This window comes from Cebus imitator, unplaced genomic scaffold, assembly GCF_001604975.1.
Source record: "Cebus imitator isolate Cc_AM_T3 unplaced genomic scaffold, Cebus_imitator-1.0 Scaffold279, whole genome shotgun sequence".
In the NCBI taxonomy this organism is placed as follows: domain Eukaryota; kingdom Metazoa; phylum Chordata; class Mammalia; order Primates; family Cebidae; genus Cebus; species Cebus imitator.
In genome coordinates this window covers 5,234,029-5,255,984 of record NW_016107594.1, presented here as the reverse complement: position 1 = coordinate 5,255,984, position 21,956 = coordinate 5,234,029, and the positions used below count along the sequence as shown (strand labels likewise).

The window sequence follows — 21,956 nt, the reverse complement described above, 5'->3', positions numbered from 1 at the left end:
GCATTAAACTACTGCGTCCTCCTGCAGTTTTCTGAAAAGCTTTGTAGTTCTCGTTAATTGTGGAGTTTTGCTAACCAGACAGCAGCCATGGACCTTCCGAGGCTCATGGGAGCAAAGGCTTCTATGCCCTTGGCTTCAAGCGAGGTTGGACAAGAGCCAAAACAGAGGCCGGTGACCGCACTGTCAGCAGATTTGTGCAGGCAGACTCTGGGCCAAAGAGAAAGACGTGGATGAGAAGACCCCAGTCCCCATCATGCCTGTGGTTTGCCCTGGCTGCGTTCGTGGCTGGGAGGGTGCTGAGAACACTGTATTCTGTAGATGTGCACCCTGCAGCATCGGGCTGACTGGCTTATTGAGGAATGTCAGAAAATGTATTTAACCATGTTTTATTTCCAAATACTTAGGGAAAAAGGCCTAGACTCCTAAAGGAAACACATACATCCTCAGTATCCTCTGCAGTCACTCACAGAGGGGCTGCTGAAAACAGGACCAGGAACAAGGGTGGAATCCTTAACTGAGTATTCTTGAAAGCACATCCGGCTTTCCTGAAAGGGTTCATAGCAGATAGTACATGGGGCAGGGTGATGCTAATTATTTTAAGATACACACGACCACAGCCTGAGGTTTTAAAGCCATAGCGCACCGTGTGTGTGTGTGTGTGTGTGTGTGTGTATGTGTGTATGTGTGTGTGTGTTGGAAGAATTCTGGCTGAAAGACCCAAAGCCCACTTGGTTCATGCTGTCAGAAGCTTGCCAGGAAAACACAATTTATCTAGGCAAACGTAAAAAATGTGAACTATTTATTTTTAAAGCTGTCTCAGAAGAAAATCTCCAATAACAAGGAAAAGTCTTCATTATAGAGCAATCGAAAAAGAAACAAGTTATCTCACAGCGTGCCAGGAAAGAATCCCATTTTCTGTTATATATTGCAGATTGGAAATCTGAGGAATGCAATAAAAAGTGATTCATAGGCTATGAAAAAGATGAGTTTTATGCTGCAGTATTTCCCGAGAGCACAGGGCAGGTCAAGCCCACACCTAGTGTTAGGAGCTTTCCTCCAAGGAAATATCATTCAATTCAATGGGGATTTAAAGCAATCGCTTGCCATGTAAAGGAGGAGTAAACCCCAATCCCTTCTTCGAGGACATCATAGTTTAGGAAAGGAAGAATATAAGCACAGAGACTAGGACAGTGAAAAGTTTAAAGGAAAGCAAGGTCATGAGGATTCAATGAGAGGAAGAGCTCACATGTACGTTTGGGGCTGGGTGGGACAGCCTCACAGAGGGGTCACTGTTTAAAAGGGACCGTGAAGGGGTTGAGCTGATTCTTTGGCAACGGTCAGTGTTTGGCCATTTTGACCCACAAGGAAAATATGAAGGTAGTTTCTGCAAGGTAGATTTGAAACTCCATGCCAGGTGTCAGGTCAGAAGGTGGCAGACCAGGCAGGAGGAGCACATGGAGCAGCAGGAGTGTGTCAGAGGTCGAGGGCCCTGGGTTCTGACCAGGACAGGTGCAGGCAGTGGGAGGGACCTGGACGAAAGTTCAGGGGGCACAGGACAGGGGAGGGGCCCACTGCCAGGTCTGAGTTAATATTTTGGGCAAAGCAGAGGCACCTCAGCCTTCCTAGCAGGATATGGCAAATTCAGGGCTGCATTTCACGGAAACTGACCTGGCGACCTGGCGTCCGGGAGTGAGGGTATCTGGCTGGAAGGAAGGAGAGAGTCTGGAACCTGGGCTTCAGGGACCAGGGGCTCAGAGCACCATGAAGTGGAAAGAGCTGGCCCGAGGGGAAATGGCCACAGGCCTTGCCTTGTGCACAGTTCACTGGATCTCAGATCTGGTGAGAGTGAGGAGTAAACAGGACTCTGGTGAATGGAGCCCAGGTGACCAGCAGAAACTGGGAAGGATGGAGGTGGAACTATGTTTGGTAGAAAGATGGTGGGCCTGTGGGGCTTAAAGTGTTGCAGGGCATCCCAGAGATGCTGGCCAAGAAAGAGATGGGAGTCAAGTGGCGGGATCTGGGGTGTGGCACCTTTATTCATTAGATATATTTTGGACACTGAAATGTGTCTACCTCTGGGCAACTCACTAGGATCGAACAGTGAATGGATTGATCATGGGAGCATATGCGTGATCACAGGGGGTAGAGGGCAGGAGAGAGGCCATTTGGGAGACAGGAGGAGACATGGAATGAGAGCCCAGGCAGAGCTCTGCAAAGCACCAGTGTTTATATGCAGGACAAAAAGACGTGGCCACACTAGGGAAGAGGAGCAGTCATTGGAGGAACAGGAGGAGTCCAGGTGGCAGAGGAGCCCTGTTGGCAGCTGCTCTCTGGACCCATGGAAGAAGATCTGAGCAGGGGCAAGAGAGCTGCTGTCCCTAGTTCTGCTGAACCAGTTGTGTCACTGTGGAGAATCCTGTCCCTCTCCTTACTGTGTTCCTCAAATGCAGTTATATGATCATTCAACACGAGTTCTGAAATTTCTGTGACTGTTGAACACAAATGATCACATGAAACAGATGTGAGGTTCACCTTTCTCCAAGCAAACCTGTGGGAATGGTTAATTCAGTTTCCACATGAGTGTGCTTGGCCTAGAGATAGCTTTATGTGACAGTCACCACACTGGATAACTCTCGGGCATCCATGTGTCTTTGAGATATTCTCCATTTTTGGAATTTGAAGGGAATGGCTAAAACTGGACAGGTGGCTCCTTCTTCAGCAGAAGCTTGGGTGGAAATTGGACCCTGGTGTTTCACATCCCTGCTTCCTGGCAGCCAGCTACTCCAGCCCAGGGACGCACAGGTAGAAGAAGAAAGCCAGTGATCTGCATTTATGTGTGGCCAGCCCTAAGGGTTACAGATTATGAGGTTGCATGGAGAGGGTAGGCAAAGGTAATTATATCTGACAAGTCTGTTAGGGTTGAATCACATCTCCCCTAAATTCATATGCAGAAGTCCTAGTCCCAGAGCCTCAGAAAGTGATTGTATTTGGGAATCAGGTCATCGCAGATATAATTAGTTAAGATGAGATCATACTGGAGTAAGCTGGGCCCTAATCCAATAGACTGTGTCCTTGTAAAATGGGGAAATTTGAACACAGACAGACACATTGGGGGAGGCCATGTGAGGACACAGGGAGAAGCCACCATCCACAAGCCAAGAGAGAGCCTCAGGAGAGCCCATATGTAGATTTCAAATGTCTGATTCCAACCTTGATCTGAGATTTCCAGACTCCAGGAGGGGAGACAGTAAATCCTATAGTTTATGATGCCCATCAGGGTGCTTTGTTTCAACAGCTCCAACAAGCAGACGCACTGCCCCAAGCGCTAGTTGGGGGAAGACGATGACGGGGCTGCGGAGCAAGCCCCTGAAGAATCAGGACTGGGGAAGCAGAGGGGAGACTGGGGTTGCTCAGGGCTGAGTCCCGGGGATGCTCAGACTCTGCTCCAGAGCCTGCCGTTCACCTCACAGGTAACAGGAGGCTCCAGGAGGGGTTTGGATGGTGGCCTGCTTTAAGTGCTGGAACATGGGCCTAGTGAGTCTTCCACCCTGGACTTGGAAAGATGCATGATGCCTGAGGCTTCTGCTGTCAGTGCAGCCCCTGCTCCCACTGGCTAAGTGGCCAGGCCTGAGCCCCACCTGTGACCAGACACCCAATCCCCAGTGGGACCTCCCGAGAAGCCAGGTTCCTACAAGTACTGGAGTTCATCACTGTTTTTGGTAGATTAACCCTATTTCTTAAGGGTTGGCCTGGGAATCTGATATCCTATGGTACATGACTTCTACGGGAAAATGTATCCCAACCTGCAAGGAACTTCTAACTTCTGGAACCAGCTGCTCGTAGGCTAGTGGCAGTGCAGCAGAGTGGGTCTCAGTGGAAGTGTGGCCTAGCCCATTAATCCTCTGTGGGACTGAAGGCTCCCAGGTGTGTCAAGGGCAGATGGCGTGGTGGGTGCACAGCACCTCACAGCCTTCTTGGGTGTAATGGAAATCATTCCACTGAAGCATTTGATAAGCATCAACCCACCCTCCAAGCAAGGCATTATTTCTTACAATTATTTATGTCTTGTACTCATTCACTCTTTCCCAAATTGGCAGGCACGCCCCATTGGACCTGTTAGGGCTTTGAGGGAAGAAAATGAATAATTTTTCTCCCTCCTCTGAAGTGGAAACTCATAAAAATAGGAAGGCAGGCGAAAGAAGACCCTGATGTCAGCATCACAGCTGAGAAGGCCAGATTGGGCCAGATGACAAAAGGGCTTTCCCCACCCACCCAAAGATACATCAGGGTCAGCAGAGATCCTTTTCCCCAGGAGGCATGCCCATTCCTACCCGTACTCCAACCAGCTTGCTCCATGGAGAGAAGCCACACATGTTGGGGGGCAGGGGACCCTGAGACTGAAGGGGGGCTGATGGCACAGCTGAGTTTACCACCAAGAAGGGGTGAGTCAAGAATGGGGAAAGGCTGGGGCATTTCTCCCCCACATCTTACTCTGTGGGATTGCTGTGGACCCGATGTCTGTGTCCCCAAGATTCCCTAATCCCTGGGGAGATGGTATGAGGAGGTGGGGCTTTTGGGAGGTGATGAGCTCTTGAAGGTGGGTCCTATGAGTAGGATTATGGCCTTTACGCGAGAGACCCCAGAGAGCTCCACTGGCCTTCCCACCATGCAAGGACACAACCCCATCTATGAACCAGGAAGCAGCCCTACCTGGACGCTGAATCTGCCATGCAATGATTTTGGACTTCCAGCCTCCAGAAGTATGAGGAACAAATGTCTGCTGTTGATGAGCCCCTGGTCCTGAATACTGTGGTGTAACAGTTTGAATGGACTGAGACAGGAAAGAAAGTGGGACTACTGTCTGCACTGTGAAAACATGAAGAGTGGGGAATGCCTCCCAAATAAAACCGATTTCATTTACCTTAAAAAATAAGTTGAGTTCTAGTCTCTGAAAGAAATGTGTATGCTGGATCCCTCAGATTCAGTGTTGCTAATGCTGTAAATTCACATCATAGAACCTACACTATGACTCAGAATTGGGAATTTTTTATTTCATAAAAATATGAAATAAAAAATTGGCAACTGCTTGCTATTTTGAAATATCCACAAAGCAATGAGACCAAAAGATACTTAGGATGAAATCTCTGTCCTGATTTTAAAAGCTGTGCACATGACATCTTTCTAAAACTCCCATGAATCTGCTAGACTCTGAGTGACCACAGACAACTTCTGTGGGTTAGTTCCATCAGTGATGGCATGCAAGGGGTTCTCACTGGGGAACTGTGGGAAGGACAGGTTCTGTGTGGGACCCTCCCCTGTAAGAGAAGCAGAGGCTTGGGGTAGAGACCCAGGAAAAGGCTGGGCTGCCCAGCGACTGGAGGGGAGTAGGGGAAGTCTGCAGAGCTGCTGAAAGGACCCTCCCCAGTGCCTGGAGGTCCCAACTCACAGCCCATGCTCCTTCCTTATTTGGAAATGTTATTACTTTTCTAAGTCTTTTTGCAAGGAACTTCCTCTTTTCCTTTGTTCTCCATTGCTTTTACCTATTTAGGACAGTTTTAAGTCATTAGCCAATTGTGTTTAGCTTAGACTGTCAGGTCTAGCTCCAACCAACGGAGACAGGACACAGCAATAAGGACTCAATGTGTAAGAGATAAAGATTCCTGCCTTTCTTTTGTTAATTGTGCTCTTGTGGCAAGATTGCTGACAAGCAGTACCCTTTCTGCAGAAAGCAAAATTGCCTTGCTGAGGAAACTTTTTGTCTGAATGCTAATTTTTCCTTGCAGCACCAAGGAATAAGCATTCTGTCTCTAACAGCTTTCCAAGTAGCTGAGACCACAGGTGCATACCACCATACCCAGCTAATTTTTGTACTTTTTGTAGAGACAGGGTCTTGTTATGTTGCCCTGGCTGGACTTGAACTCCTGGGCTCAACTGATCTGTTCACTTCAGCCTCCCAAAGTGCTGGGATTACAGATGTGAGCTGCCATGCCCGGCCTAACACTTATCTGTAGTTGTCCAGATTAATTTCACGTGGATATAAAGTTAACAGTCATGTGGCAAATGCTGTTTGTGGCTTCAGGCTCCTGGTCTCATGGAGCCAATAGAACTCAGGCTGGGCTCTGAAGGCATCTGGGCAACTGTTATGGTCTCACAACACTGCACATAACCTGGTGACAGCTTTGGACACTTAATATTAATTGGAGAACGGACACTACTTAATATGTTTCCCATGATCTGACATGCCTGGAGAGTGGTGAGGAGCCTGGGGTCGAGCCATGCAAGTTTCAGATCAAGGAGAGGAGGCTGGGGGGAACAGCCACATGGCTGCAATGAAGACAGAGGCAGATCCCAGGCAGCTGCAAATGGCCCCTGTCACCCTAAACTGTGATTCTAGCAAAAGCAGTGAAACTTTTAAAGAGTTCAAGCCTCACGTCAAATGGAGTCAACTGATGGACTGGTGTTTTGGAAGAAAATGTGCAATTCTGATGACGAACATGGGTTAATATCTGCCATAGATAAAGATACCTTAAAATGACCAAAAAATTAAAATTGTCAAGAAACAAGAGAAAAATGTGTAAATCATAAACACAGGTTATTCACAGAAGAAACAACACAAGTAATAATAATATAAACATATGAACAAATGTTCATCCTACCTATAATTTAGAAAAAACTCAAACTAAAATATCATCTATCAGGCTGAGAAATATTAAGAAGCATTGTAACATATACAGTGGCAAGACATGAAAGAAAAAGGAAGTTCTCAAACATTCCTTGTGAAAATAAAAATTTTTGTAATCTTTTGAAACAGTGTGGCAAGATATATTAAAATTATCAATGACATACTCTTCATACCAGTGACCTGACTCCTGATGATTCATCTCATAGAAATAAGAGCATAAATGGAGATGGGCACGGGAATGCTGAGGGGCTGAGACTGCCAACTTAGTTAACCATAGAACTGCCCCCGATGCATCCCTCAGCCCCCTCACCAGGGGAGTTTGTGGGTGCAACTGCTGGCACCAGACACTTGGTTGGCTGACTGCCAGTCCACGACAGTGACAATGTCTGTGACAGATGGTGACAACACTCCTCCACTCTACCTTGGGAGGGTGGTGCCGGTGAGGACACAGCAGGAGAGAGTGCAGGTGTCCGCAGCAAAGTCTGGCGTCACATGGGTGCTGTCCTAGTCCACTTATTGCTGTAACACCCGGCCATAATCTGAGTGACTTGTGCATGCATTGATTTCTCACATTTCTGGGGGCTGGAAGTCCGATCAAGGCCCTGACAGATTTGGTGTCTGTGGGGGGATTGCTTTCTGTTCACAGAAGACATCCTCTAACCACATCCTCTTAGGGTGGACAAGCCAAAAAGCTCCCTCGGTCTCCAAACCCACACATCAGAGCCCCACTCTCAGGAGGTAATCACCTCCCAGAGGTCCTGGTCCTAATACCAGCACCTTGACGGTCCAGATTTCAACAGATAAACTTGGGGGGACCCAGCATTCAGACCATGACAGCTAGAAACACACACATACACAACACTCCCGAGCTAAGCCTTGTCTCCAGAATTTTGCTCCTTCCAAAACTAAGTTATGCCCTCAGTGACTCTTTAATTCCACTCCTCTGTGGAAGTCATAGTGCCCCGATTTATTTATGCCAGTAGAAATGAGATAGACAGACCCAGTCACTCAGCCCATTACTCTCACTAAGCAAGATTATTCACACTGATACATATCCTATCATTGCAGGCCATTAGCAAGGTGCATGTAATGTTTTGCATCCCCTGGGGAGACTAGAAATAATGACAGTTGTCAACGCTCCCTTCCTTCCAGAGCCCAAGACACTGTCTCCAATGTCAGTCCTAATGACAGCAGAATGATGACATTGTCCATTGTCCTGGACTGCCTCCTCCGAGGCCCTCCACTTGCGAGCCCAGCAAATACATCTCTGTACTCCCCTACCTCCTGAGAGTGGAAATCCTCACGGAGAAGCATGAATAAGTGTGAGCTACTATATGTAAGTGGGGTCAAAAGAAGAGGAGGACTCATGGAGGGAGGGAGCCGAGTGTGAGATGAACAGGTGTCAGCGTAGACTGTTCCTTGGGAAGAGCTTGTATTTGGTTAGGATGAGAGAAACCTTACGTCAGACCCTGGCACGGTGTTCCCAAGAATAATCTCAGGACCAAATAAAAAAAAAATATGAGCAAAGACATTTCACAAAGAAAAAAAAATTTTTTTTCAATAAATGCATAGAATCATATTTAAGATCATTAGTCATGAGAAAATAAAAGAAAAACAAATGTCGTTGTTCCCAATACAACATTTAAAAAATGATTATGACAACCTGAAAAATAGCCACATGCAAACATTTCACACACTCCACATTCTGAGCAAGAAAAAGTTGGTCCAGGATTTCCCGAGTGCTCTCAGGCAGGTACTCCAAGAGTCACAGAAACATTTACAGTCCTATCTGGGTTTGGTAGAATTGGGTACTTTTACTTTTTAAAAATACTTTGCTGTGCATTTCAAACTTTCTACAATGATCATATTATACTTTTATAAACAGAAAAAAGGAACTTTTTAAATATTTGAAATGTTCATTAAAAATTAAAACATGGGTCTTTTAGGTGGACGTTGCTGCACACTATGAGCCACTGAAAATGACAGCACATCCTCAGCACGTCCTCAGCAGGGTCTGCCCAGGGTGAGCAATCATTACCTAGGGGAAAGGCACGTCAGAGCAACAGGCGGGAAGGGGCGGGAGGCTGGCGGAATTTTAGTGGCTGGTTCTTTCTAAGGAAATGGGCCTAAGAGATGATACCCAGGCCCTACCAACTCAAGTTTCCTTACTTTCCTGCTGAAACAATCGGGAAAAAGACTAATGGAAAGATTTTCACAGCCCAACTGCATCCAGAAACGCAAGGTTAAGGGCCCTTTGCAGGTACTGGTTAAGGAAGCTTCCATAAAATGCCTCGTAAAGGATAGTAACCCAGCAGCATGTGAAACAGGTCAAAATGTTCCTTTTTAAAAAATGGAATATTACAGACAGGATCTCCTAATGATCACTTTGCCTACCCACATTTCACACAGCAGAGAAGTGAGGCCCAGAGAAGTTAGGCACCTGGCCTGAAGTCACAGAGCTAATTTAATAGCAGGGCTGAGACTCAAACCCAGTTATTCTGCAAGACCCTAGAGCTCCTCCTAGTTCCCTGCCCAGCCTCTGGCTGCTCTGTCATCCGTCGTTCCTGGGAATTTACTTCCTCCCCTCATCCTCATCCTCCCAGACACCTCCAGGCCCTTTGTCTGAGGTGGGCAAAGTGGTCTGAGACAGACCCACTGGCCTTCCCCCAGCTCAGCCACTTATGGTCGTTTGAGAGATAAAGCAAGTGACTGGTCTCTGACTCAGTTTCCTCATTTGTAGAATGATGATTACATGAGTCAGTGTTTGTGAAGATGCTAGAACTTCACCTGGTCCAGTGTCAGCATCATATGAGTGTCTGTTAAGTAAAACAAATATAAACTATATACAAAATACTGATGTGTGTGTGATGTTTCCACTTGGGGGATAATTGTAGCTTATAAATCCTTTTCTCTCATGAGATTGTTCTCCCCAGTGTTTCCCAGCCTCTGTTGCTGCTGCTGAGGGTTCTGATTCTGTTCTGACTCCTCCTGCTTCCTGCCTCACCCAGGTAGACATTACAGATGTCAGTGACTCACTTTTCTACCAACCAGACACTTCCATGCCCTCGGAACTCCAAGGACACGCTGTCCACGGGTGAGGCTGGAGGCCTTGGCTCTGCACCCAGATCCAAGACCCAGGCTGTTCCTACAGGTTTATGGGGTCTGAAGGCTGTGATGGAAATGGGGAAGACGCTCCAGCATTGCTGACCAGTGGCAGTGGGAAAGGGGCCCAGGGATCCGCCAGCAATGCTGAGGTGCGGGACAGCTGTGCCGAGGGAGGGATTAGCAAGTCATGCTCAGTAACTTGTCAGATGGTAGGAGAAACTCGGGAAAATTAAACCTACAGTAGCTGAAAATAGAGTGGAGCAGTTAGAGGATACAGCTGTTGAAATCCCCCAGAGAGCTAACATGAAGATAGGAGGTGGCTAACAAGAGAGAGAGGATAATAAAAATACGTCTATGTGAGGCTTGCGGTTATGTAAATTTTACAGGTCAACTTGGTGGGGCTCCAAGTTTCCAGAAGAGCTCAGCACTAGGATCTGTGGACTGGGGAGGGCAGACCCACCCTCCCCACTGCAGACGGCGCCATCCAAGCCACTGAGGGCCTGAACAGAACACACAGGTGGGAGAGGGATGGGTGACCACTGGACTGCTAAGCTGACCTTCCCCACCCCCATCTTCTCCCATCCTCAGACCTTTGGTTCTCAGGCCCTGGAATGACCCCACCAGCTCTCTTGGGGCTCCAGCTGCAGATACTAGGTCAAGGGGTCTACCAGCCTCCATGGTCAGGTGAGCCAGTCCCTTACAATACATCTCCTTATCCTTCCACTTCCCATTGGCTCTGCTTTTCCGAGACCCTGGCTACTATGGCATCAACAATCAGTACAAGAAACTTCCCTACTCTGAAAGCCATTGCTCCCACTGTGGGGTATGTCACGACAATTCCGATCATCTCAGTGGCCAAACATCAGTCCAAAAATGTGGTTTGCCTACAAATTGGATCAGCTAGGGGAGACCAAGGGCTTAGGGTGAACAAGGAGATGCTGATGCATGAATGAACAGCTATGGCATTCCTGGCCAGTGTGGCGCATTCCAGGGCAGCAGCAGAGCAGGTCTGGGGCATCCTGGACGCCTGTCAAGTGCGCTGCGTGCACATCAGCGGCCCTCTAAGTCCCACTTATGTTTTACTGCTCCTCTCCCTCTGTCAGCTACCAGGGGCTGGTATTTTCCATCAACTTGTCAGATCTCTGCAAATCAAATTATTCTTCTTCAGTGTGCCAGACAGAAAGTGGTAGCAGGCAGCAAGGAACGTTATCTCACATCCCAGATCAAGTTTGTCTCCATCACCAGCGTCCTCCAAATGGATTACCTATGTTATGTGCTCCCTGTTGCTGGTGGTTGAAGGTGAAATCTTTCAATTTAGGGAGAAATTAAGTGAAATCACCCCAGAGCTGAGGCTCACATTATACCAGGTCATGTGCGGTTTGGGTTTGAGCCTCACAGGAGAAGAGATTCAGCCCCAGTGGGTAAATGAGCTGTGCATGGCTTCCAGGGGCACCATAACACACTCTCTCCCAGAAGACATGGAGTGGTTTAGGGATTTCACAGAATAGAACCAACTGCTTTTGGAAGGGAACTGTGGGTCTCACCCACCACCGGCAGCTACAGAGCTGGTAACAGGGCAGATCCAGGGGCCTGAGGCAGGGCAGGAGTCTCTTTAAGAATTCACACGTCCTCACTCTTGCATGGCAGCTAATGTGTGCCTGGGGACGCAGAGCATGGAATAACAGTCATTGGAGACTCAAAAGGGGAGGAAGGTCCGGAGGTGAGGGGGAAGGTGGAACGTTCACTATTCGAGTGACGGTGACACCAGAAACTTCATCACTACTCCATATGTGCAAGTAACTGCACTTGCACCCCCTAAATTTATATAAACAATGAAAAAATACATAAAAAATGCAAAGAAAGAAGAATTCAGCAAAACAACACAGGCACAGCCCCTGAACGTTAGGTGCCCAGGTCTCTAGCTTTCCTTTTTAAAGTTTCTTTTCTTGTTAAATCACAAGTATGCTAATAACTCTTTGTTAAGCCCTATCCTATGTAGCTGTTAAACATGCCATGCTTACGGGCATGTAGTACACTCTATGTCCTTGTACTTTAACCAAGATATCTGTGCTGGACGTGCTCACAGGCATGTCCCAGCTCTCCATTGCCTTTACCTGTTTAGTGAAGTTTTAAGTTGTTAGCCAATAGGATTTTAGTTTAGATTATGAGGTGTGGCTCCAGCCAACGGAGATCAGACGCAGCAGTAAGGACAACCCAAATGCGTACGAAATAAATGTGTGTGTTTCCCTTTGTTCTTTGTACTCTTGTGGCACGATGGCTACTGGGAGTACCCTTCCTGCAGCCTAGGAAGTAAAAATTGTGTTGCTGACAGATCCTTTATCTCAGTGCTAATTTTTCTTTGCAGCACCAAGCATCTATTTCCAACAGAGAGGTTCGGGGCAAATCCACCACTGGGAGGAGTGTCGAGGTGGCCCTTGGACAGGGAGCCTGAAAGGAAGTCTGTGCCTCTGTGACGAGCCAGCATTGGATCTGTTGTGTTTACTGACCTTTTCCAAGGAGAACTTGATTCCCTCACCATGCGGTCTGTGTGCTTTTGCATCAGGTACTGATAGAAGTTTCTTGACTGAAGCTCAGCCAAGAAAACAGTGATGCCCCAGAGAGCAGCCCTGGCCCCTGGACAGCCAGCAACATGTGGAAACATCAGAGACGGGTGGGTGCTTGGTTTCCTCCTTGCCCGGCCTTCCCTGTTTACTAGGATGAGGCTCACATCCCTTCAGAGCATGCCTGATGCACCTGCAGCCAAAAGAAATTCCATATGAGAAACATAAATAAGTCTATTGTGGCAAACAAGGAGTGCATTCAGGGGAATGAGATGATGGGGAAAAAGAGAAGATGACAGGTTCTCCACGGGCTCAAGGCAGGCAGCCTAGCTTTGCAGTTCTTTAAAAGAAATGTTTCAAATTTGACTCCAAGTAGACTTTGTCTACATAGCCAACCAAGTTTGGACTTCCTATTTTATAGCCAGACATCTTTTAAAATGAAAATAAGTATTTACTATATAGCTTATATGATTCTGCCAAATACGTTAGAAAATTGCTCTAGAAAGAAAAAAACACTGTCCTTACATTGAGTCATTGTCTACTCTTAATTCCTGTGTTTATCAACCACATTTGAAAACTGAAGCATTTGAAAGAAATACAGAAAACCTGAATTCCAAAACAAATATCTGTACCTGTTCTTTTAGGGTACATGACAATATACATCACTGATTCCATATGAAAACCAAGATTTAAAATGCAGAAAGTAATAATCACAATTATGCCTAAAAAAGCAGTGCCTACATATAAAACCTACCTGCATAAAGTCAGTTTTGTGTCTGCCAATCTCATCAGGAGGAATTGAACCCAGACGCCAGCCCAGGGACCAGCACTAATGAGGTCTGTGGACATGGGGTTGCCTGGAGCTTGAGCTCATTTCCTCCCAGTCCTGGAACAAGGATTCTGAATTAATTTCCTTCTTTTATATCTTTGAGCTGGTTAAATCTCTTTCATTCCTGCAGATACAGAAGATGAAGCCAGTACTGGGTAGCTTTTGTCCAAAAGGTCAACGGAAAGCAGAGTTTACAAAAGTAGGTTTTGTAAAATATTAGTTCATAGATGCTTAACAGATATTAAAGCAATATTTTTTTACAGTCAATTTAGTTTGGGTACAGCTGGGTCAAATAACACTATTTCAGGACTTGTGAAGGTATCCACAGTGTTCATGCACAGAGATCCTTGAGGACACTCAGCAGGCATTCACCAGACGTCCCCAGCCACAGGGGCCTTTCATGTTTTTCCCCAAAGCATTCCATGGGGCTGGTGTTCTGTGGATGAATTAAGGAAGTGCTTCAGTCAACAAATTTTCAATACAGCTTCCTAGGAACAAAATCATGTCACACTTACCTGAGAATGTTAACATTAACTTATCAGACTTCAACACACTAATCTCTTATCAAATAATTATAGCTATTATTATTATCATTACATGAGAGTGACTGAGAGGCAACATAGTTCCAGGAAAAAACACTGGCCAGAGTTCAGGAGCTATGCATGAATTGTGGTCCTAGATACGCTAAGTTGTAGGCATGAGACATTTAAAACATGTCTTTGTTTAAAATTCAAATGTTATCAATGTATTAACAATGTATTAATAATTTAAATATAATTTTAGTAGAAGAGCTTCTATGTGTTCCATTTTTAATGTCTCCACAATTCTTAAACTAGGACACCTTTCCTTTGATCCGCACAATTTGACACATATTTGACACATATTCCGCTTAACTCTCCTTTGCTTAACTCAGTCCTACCACTGGAGACCCTTTCAGTCACTGATCTGTATGGCACAATCTGAAATGAAACATCCATTTCGAACACTGCCAATAATCGTGATGCCAAATTTATACCATGCAAACTTTAAGTACTATCGTGGAGAATTCAGTGTGTGCAAACATATTCTGTCAACCTGTCTGAGATGTGCATTTTTCAGTGTGTCTGCAATGGGTAGGCCAAGGGAGGAGGGGGATCCATCTTGGGCTTGAAGCCTGCTCAATGTGAAGACAATTCTGGGTTTGTTAGAAATCCACTTGCAGAAGGGGCCAGAAGGCTTTGGAGAGGTGTCATTTTAGGGAAGAGGGTTGAGAGAACTATGTTGTCCCACATGAGTCAGGCGCACAGCAGAAGGGTAGGGACACAGTTCCTGAAGGACACAGACCAGTGTGTGCTGGTCTTCCCAGGTCAGGGCACCAACTTCATGTAAGGCCAGACAGAGGAGGTGTCTTGTGGCCCTCACTAAGCCACAGGCACCTCCATACAACAGAACCCACAGGACGACATCGCCTGGGGAGGGCACAAGGGACGCCTCTCCAGAGCACTGAGCTGGGATGGGGACAAGGGGCCCCAGCAGGGAGCCACGAGGGCACTGGCCCCTCCACCCACATCCTCCAGGCTTGGAGGTATCTGCTCTGATGCCTGAGGCTGAATGGAACATGGACTGAGGGAAGCTATGAAGAGCCCATGGAGGAAGATCCTGACCTGCAGGGGCATTTCCTTCACGAGCTCCAGGGAGCCCGGCAGAGGAAGCGCCATGACGGGGCAAGGGAGGAGGAAGTTCTGTGAGTAAGGACACGGCCTCCAGCGAAGCATCCCATGTAGATTTAAGAATGGTCTAAGACCTCTGAATGGATTCAGTTAACAGACATCAAGTGCATGAAGGAATTGAGTACGAGATAAAACATCAGTTCTAATCACTGGAGGGACAATGGATGGCTCAGTAGTCTGGGGATATGTGGTTAGCCATTCAGAAATAAAATAAACTCAATTCTATTTTACTAATTACAGCAAAATTAGAAAAATAATTCCAGATAGATAAAATAAACAAGTAAATAAAATACTTAATGTAAAAGTACATTAAGGCATGACTTTTTTCAAATGAATTGACTGACGTTTCACTGATAGAGGTTTATCATCCTGGAGTGAAAAAATTATTTCAAAATACTCCAAATTTGTGGAAATTATAAAGAAAGTATGGCATATTTGACCACATAAAAATTTGTCCTTTTATATTTTTTAAATACCATAAACAATGCTAAAATACAAATGAGAAATTGGCAAAAAATTATTTTCAAGATGCATGACAGAAAAATGACTAAATTAATATGCAAAGAGCATTTTATAAATCAACAAGGGAAAGGAAAAGCAAAAAATAGGCAAAGGACAGGAAGAATAAATTCATTAGAAAAAGTAAAATGCAAATAAACAGTAGGCATATGAAAGATGATAAAATTTAAGTGCTAATTAAAAATAAAAATAAAATCATTTTCCACTAAGAATAGTCACTACTAATTAGGTTACAGAGTTGTAACTCCCCAATCTATTGGAAATGTCCACCAAAAGGACATTGGCTAAATCAGTTATGATACTGCCATCAGGTGGAATATAGTGCAGCTGTCACAAAGAAAAAGTAGACTGTTATTCGTTGATATAAAAAGACTTCCAGGACCTCTAGTTATAATTTTTTTTAAGTCTAAACAGTATTGTATGATCCCATTTTTATTTTTCTTAAAAGTAATGGAGACGTGTGTGTGTGTGTGTGTGTGTGTGTGCGCGCGCACGCACATATATTTAACCCAAACTAAAGCATTTATAGCCTCAAAAGGGCTGAGTGCAGCTGTGCCCGAGCAGGGTGGTGAAAGTGAGCAATAGCTGAGGTCCCTTCCTGCTGGTCACTGACGCATTCTGATCAGAATTACTCCCAATGCTTGGGGCATAACAGGTGATAGATAGGAAGGTAAGTAGATAGGTAGATAGCTAGATAGGCAGGTAGGCAAGCAGACAGGCAGGTAGGTAGATCAGTAGATAACTAGGTAGAAATGTAGATAGATAGGTAGGTAGGTAGATAGGCAGGTAGACAGGTAGGTAGATAGGCATGTATGTAGATGAGTAGATATGTAGACAGGCAGGTAGGTAAATAGGTCAGCAGGTAGATAGGTAGGCAGGTAGGTACACAGATAAATAGGTAGGTAGGTAGGTAGGCAGGTGGACAGGTAGGTGGGTAGATAGGTAGGCAGGTAGTTATGTAGATAAGTAGATAGGCAGATAGATGGGCCGATAGGTAGGTAGACAGGTAGGTGGATAGGTAGGTAGGTAGATAGGTGGCTAGATATGTAGGCAGGTAGATGAGCAGGTAACCAGGTAGATAGGTAGACAGGTAGGTAGGTGGGTAGATAAGATAGGTAACTAGACAAGTAGCCAGGTAGGTAGGTAGGTAGGTAGGAAGGTAGGTAGATAGGTAAATAGATAGGTAGGTAGGTAGAGAGAGGAGTAGGCAGGTAAATAGGTAGGCAGGTAAGTAAGTAAGTACGCAGGTAGACAGGTAGGTGGCTATGTAGCTAACTAGATAGGTAGGCAGCTAGGTAGGCAGGTAAGTAAGTAGGTAGGCAGGTAGACAGGTAGGTGGCTAGGTGGGTAGACAAGTAAGTAAGCAGGTAGGCAGGTAGGTAGACAGGTAGGTAGGTAGGTGGGTAGATAGGGTAGGTGGCTAGTTACATAAGAAGGTAAGATAAGTAGGTATACAGGTAAATAAATAGGTGGCTAGATGGTAGGCAGGTAGGTAAGTACGTAGATAGGCAGGCAGGTAAGTAGATAGATGAGAAGGTAGGTAAGTAGGTAGGTATATAGGAAAGCAGGTAGGTAGGTTTGTAGGTAGATAAGCAGGTAGGTAGGTAGGCAGGTAGGTGGATGGGTAGGTGTTAGTGAGTAGATATGTAGGTAGCTAGATAGGGAGGCAGGTAGGTAGGTAAGTAGATAGGAAAGTGGGTAGATAGGCAAGTAGGAAGGCGGAGAGGCAGGTAGGTAATAGGTAGGTAAGCAGGTTAAGTAGATAAGCTGGTAGGTGAATGGGTAGGCAGATGGGCAGGCAAGTAAGTAGGTACATAGGTAGGTAGATAGGTAGGTAAGTAGTTAGGTAGGTAGATACGCATGATAGGCATGGTAGGTAGGTAGATAGGAAGGTAGGTAGGTAGGTACATAGGTAAGTAGGTAGATAGGTGGGTAGTCAGACAGGCAGGTAGATAGGCTGGTAGCTAGGTAGGTAGCTAGGTAGGTAGCTAGGCAGGTAGGTAGGCAGATAAGCTAGTAGGTGGGTAGGTAGGGTGTAGGTAGACAGGTAGGCAGATAGGTAAATAGGTAAGGTAGGTAGATTGGCAGGCAGATAGATAAATAAGTAGGTAGTTAGGTAGACTGGCATTAGGTAGGTAGATAGGCAGATAGGGAGACAGATAGGTAGGTAGATAAGCAGGTAGGTAGATAGGCAGGTAAGAAGGTAGGCAAATTTTTTGGGGGGCAGGGGACAGAATCTTACTCTGCTGTCACCCAGGCTGGAGTACAGTGGCATCATCTCAGCTCACTGCAACCTCTGCTTCCTGGGTTCAAATGATTCTCCTGCCTCAGCCTCCCGAGTAGCTGGGACTACAGGCTCCCGCCACCACACCTGGCTAATTTTTGTATTTTTAGTAGGGATGGGGTTTCACCATTTTGGCCAGGCTGGTCTCAAACTCCTGACATTGTGATTCACCTGCCTCAGCCTCCCAAAGTGCTGGGATTACAGGAGTGAGTTATTGTGCCTGGCCAGTAGGTAGCTTTATAGGCAGGTAGGTAAGTAGATAGGCAAGTAGATAGGTAGATGGCTAGATAGGTATGCAGGTAGAGGGGCAGATAGGTAAGTAGGTAGATAGGCAGATAGGCAGGTAGGTAGGTAGAAAGGTATGGTAGGTAGGTAGATAGGTGGACAGGTAGGTAGGTAGGTAGGTAGGTAATTATTGATAGATTGGCAGACAGGTAGGCAGGTAGGTAGGCAGAAAGGCGCTCCATATGTCTTGGACAATTTCATTGTAAAGTTAATGTAATATTCTGACACACACTACAACCTGGATGAACCTTGAAAACATTGTGTTAAGTCAAAGAAGCCAGACATGAAAGACCACATATTATATAGTTCCGTTCACAAGAAATGTCTAGAATAGGCAAATCCATAGCGAAAGAAAGCAACCCTGTGGTGACCATGGCTGGGGATGGGTAGGGAGTGACCATGAACAGGTTCAGAGTTTTCTCTTGGAAATTCTGGAACTAGATAGTGGTGAAGATCGCACAACATCATGAGTGTACAAAATGCCACTGAACTCTACATATCAAAATGGTGAATTTTTTGTTGTATTTTACCAATAAGGAGTTAAAATATAGATTTTCTGCTGGGGAGAGTACATTTGACACTGGGTAATATTTATTCTGACCAGATAATAATGGGCTGGCCTGACTAGACCAACATTTAAGAAAGCATTTCTGCGAATAATTAACTGCAGGAAATACCATAGTTAATTAATAATTGGCTGGTTTGTAAATATGTGCCATCTACACCCATGAAGGAACTAAGAAGCTCATAAAAGCACATATAAATAAGGCAGTTAATGATGTGACTAAATTTAAATGTCTTATGGCAATTTAAAATTATTTTACTTTTATAAGACTTCCATGTAGGTACTGGCACTTTCATTAATGTGCTTGCTATTTTTCGCTTAAATTTTTATCTCTATGAAAACATAAAACCTTCCAGGGACTAATGTATGCTGCGTGATTCTGTGGCTAAGCTGCAGCAGGAACTTCAGGCCTTAATAAGGCAAGGGTGAGGAATCACAACTGCATATGTAATATTCACAGGATAAAAGTGATACTAATATACTATGTGGAAAAAAACCACAACAAAATAAAATACCATTCAGCACACACAAAAAACGTGCTTGCTGGTTTGTTTCCTGTGATTGACAGACGCTCTTACTTACTCTGTGTCTTTGAGGCAACAATTGCTTGGAAGATGGCCGAAGAGGAGGTGTTGACAAGCAAGAGTGGCGATTTTAAAGGCACACCTACCAGGGGCTAACAAGTGCCTGCGACGTGGCCACTGCAAGCCCGGATGCTGCCAGCACCATGTCCTCAGCTAGGGTGGACATCCAAGGGCGGAAGAAGAGCCGAACCATTCACAAATGTTGCACGTGTATGCAGAGACAGTGTCCACAGCCAGTGAGGGTTTTCTTTAAAATCATTAGCATAGCTAAATTTCAAAGTTCAAATAAAAATTGTTTTGTATAGACTGGGAAGGCCTCTCCATTGTACCTATCAGCAGAAGGTATGTGTTCAATGCTAAGCGGTTAGAATCAAGCGCAGAACTGACCTCTGTCGGAATGTCCGCATCCTAAGACTCCTGTCCCTCGCTGCAACTGTGATGCCTGCTGGAGAGTGGCCGTGTCACCGCGGCTCAGACAATACCCTCCCAGCCTCTTCTGGCTTTGTAACATGCCTGCTCTTCAGCCAACATGCCTTCTCTTCTGGAAGGAGTGAAGGCCAGTGGTCAGAGATGCTGATGCAAACCGATGCTCTGTCATTCCCAAACTCAGGATTCTTGGATGAATCCTCTCCCTCTCCATTTTCTGGGAATAATCAGAACCTGTTATTTCTATCTTTGCAGGCTGCTGATAGGAAAGGACCATGCAGATAATTAAATGACCCTCAGAGAAAACTGGTATTGCCACTATCGTGATTTAAGGCACTATGGGTGAGCTTTCTGGGTAAGCAGAGGTTCTTTGCAGAAACATTTTTATTTTAAATTTCTGAAAAGACTCTATTCTTAAACAAATATGTGGCAGAGGGATTTGTCTGTATTCACGTCTCATTACGAACATCTCTTCTGTTTAAAAATACAAATGCAAGTGACAGGAGAGGACAGATACTTGGATAGAAGCCTTCTGACTGCTGTCCTCAGTGACCCCTCAGCAGTGACTGCATAGCCTGCTTCCTGGAAAACAATTCCTGGTGTTTGTTTGCTGGGTTGGGGCCCCTTTCTTTTTTCTTTTCTTTTTTTTTCTTCTTTTCTTTTCCTCCTCTCCTCTCCTCTTCCTCTCCTCCCCTCCCCTCCTCCTTCCCCTCCTTCCTTCCTTCCTTTCTTTCCTCCCTCTCTTTCTTTCCTCCCTCCTTGTCTTTCCTTCTTTGCTTTATTTACAAAGTGAGCACCACAAATGTATGATCTTATGGCGACTGTAGCATGGGCAACTTTGGGTTAAATTGCTTTGGTCACTATTTAATTTGGTTAATATTCTTCTCTCACATACTTTCGCATTGTCCAGGAAACGAGCTTTTTCATTATTACTCTCAATGTACTGAGGCTGGTCAGCAACATTGAAAGATTCTTTATCTCTGCACAGCTAGCCCATGGCTCATGGACACATTTTGCTATCTGCATCCATACTCACTTTTCGTTTGTGTGTAAATTCCAGAGAATGAAGGAACAGTTTTATCTCCTCAGTGTTTCAGGATGCTGTGCTAAGGTGAGAATCTCAGAATACATGAAAGCACCAGTGAGCAGCCCACCTATGTTTGCATTCAGTCTGTTGCTTTACAAGATTAAAGTTGCCCAGCAGAGCCACTGCTTCTTAGAAAGTAAGTTAGGCTCAGAAAAGACTCATCTGAAAAATCCTGTTTGACTGTTAACAGTTCTAATGTTATTTTTAAAAAATATAAAGTTCAACCTATAAAAATTTCTCATTGAGAGACTATCTAAACAGTGACCAGTGACCAGACACAGGTCCTCTACTGGGGTGGGGTCAGATGCAAAATCGCAATCTGAGAAAGTCTTGAAACACAGACACAAAAGGGCTTCTACCACCAGACCTCACTGTACCACCCAGGCCATCCCCACCGCCATCTCTCCCCACCAGCGGCTCCACTAGTCCAGGCAGAGCAGGGAGCTGCTGTTTAATAAGCTGCTCAGGTGATTATGCTGCATTGTGCCCACCTAAACATCAAACAGAGAGAGGCTCTCTCTAAAAAAAAAAAAAAGACATTTACTGGGGAATAGGGGATTATAATGAGAATATGTGTGCCTTAGTAACTATGTGAGTATTCAGGGAGGCAAACAAAAAGAAGGTTCTTAGAGAAAACAATGAGGATTATGTAATTGTTTTGAAAGAATTATCCTTGGCTATTGATCCTAGGGTCAATAACAAGGGTGACGTCAGTCCAAGGCTGGACAGGCAGTTGCTGGGCAGATGTCCTTCAGGAAGTGTTTTTTTTGTGTGTAAGGTTGTGACATCCTGTGTCCAAGTGTGGGTTTTGCAGTCTCCTGTGACAGTTTTTGTTATTGGGTGTACAAGCTTCAGGATACTCTTTTCATGGCTTTCCCTGCTACAGTTGCCAGGGATTTTCTTTTGTTTTCATTTTTGCTTTTAATAAAAGTGATTCCATTTTTATTCTGACAACTTTCACAGTTACCGGGTTTGGAAAATACTGTTCTACATTGTTCTGGAATCCATGCCACAAAAGAGAGAATTCTTTTTTTTTTTTTCCCAAAAAAAAATGGAATTAGAATTCTCAATATCACTTCCTTGGTAGATTTTGTCAATACCACGCTCTCGATGTCTTATTTGACTAGTTTTTTGGCTGCTATGCTGTTGAATATTTTAATTAGTGAACCAGGTTAGACTTATGTTCAGAGTGTTTTAATAGTAGGTAAAATACGTTCATTCTCCTGCTGAAAGTAAATACATGTTATTGGGAGGTAACCGAGATATTTCCACAGGTTTCTATTTGTACCTATGAAGCTAAGCAGGTGATTTTTTTTTTTT

General features: G+C 45.1%; 1 long non-coding RNA gene across 1 annotated transcript; it reads right to left on the bottom strand.

Moving 5' to 3' along the window:
- Window positions 1-6,740: 6,740 nt before the first annotated feature.
- On the bottom strand, window positions 6,741-20,206 carry LOC119467313. The gene is made up of 3 exons (XR_005195851.1): window positions 19,511-20,206; window positions 13,103-13,613; window positions 6,741-12,541 (listed from the first exon to the last, which is right to left on the bottom strand). It is a non-coding gene; the product is annotated as an uncharacterized LOC119467313 (long non-coding RNA).
- Between the last annotated feature and the right edge of the window lie 1,750 nt (window positions 20,207-21,956).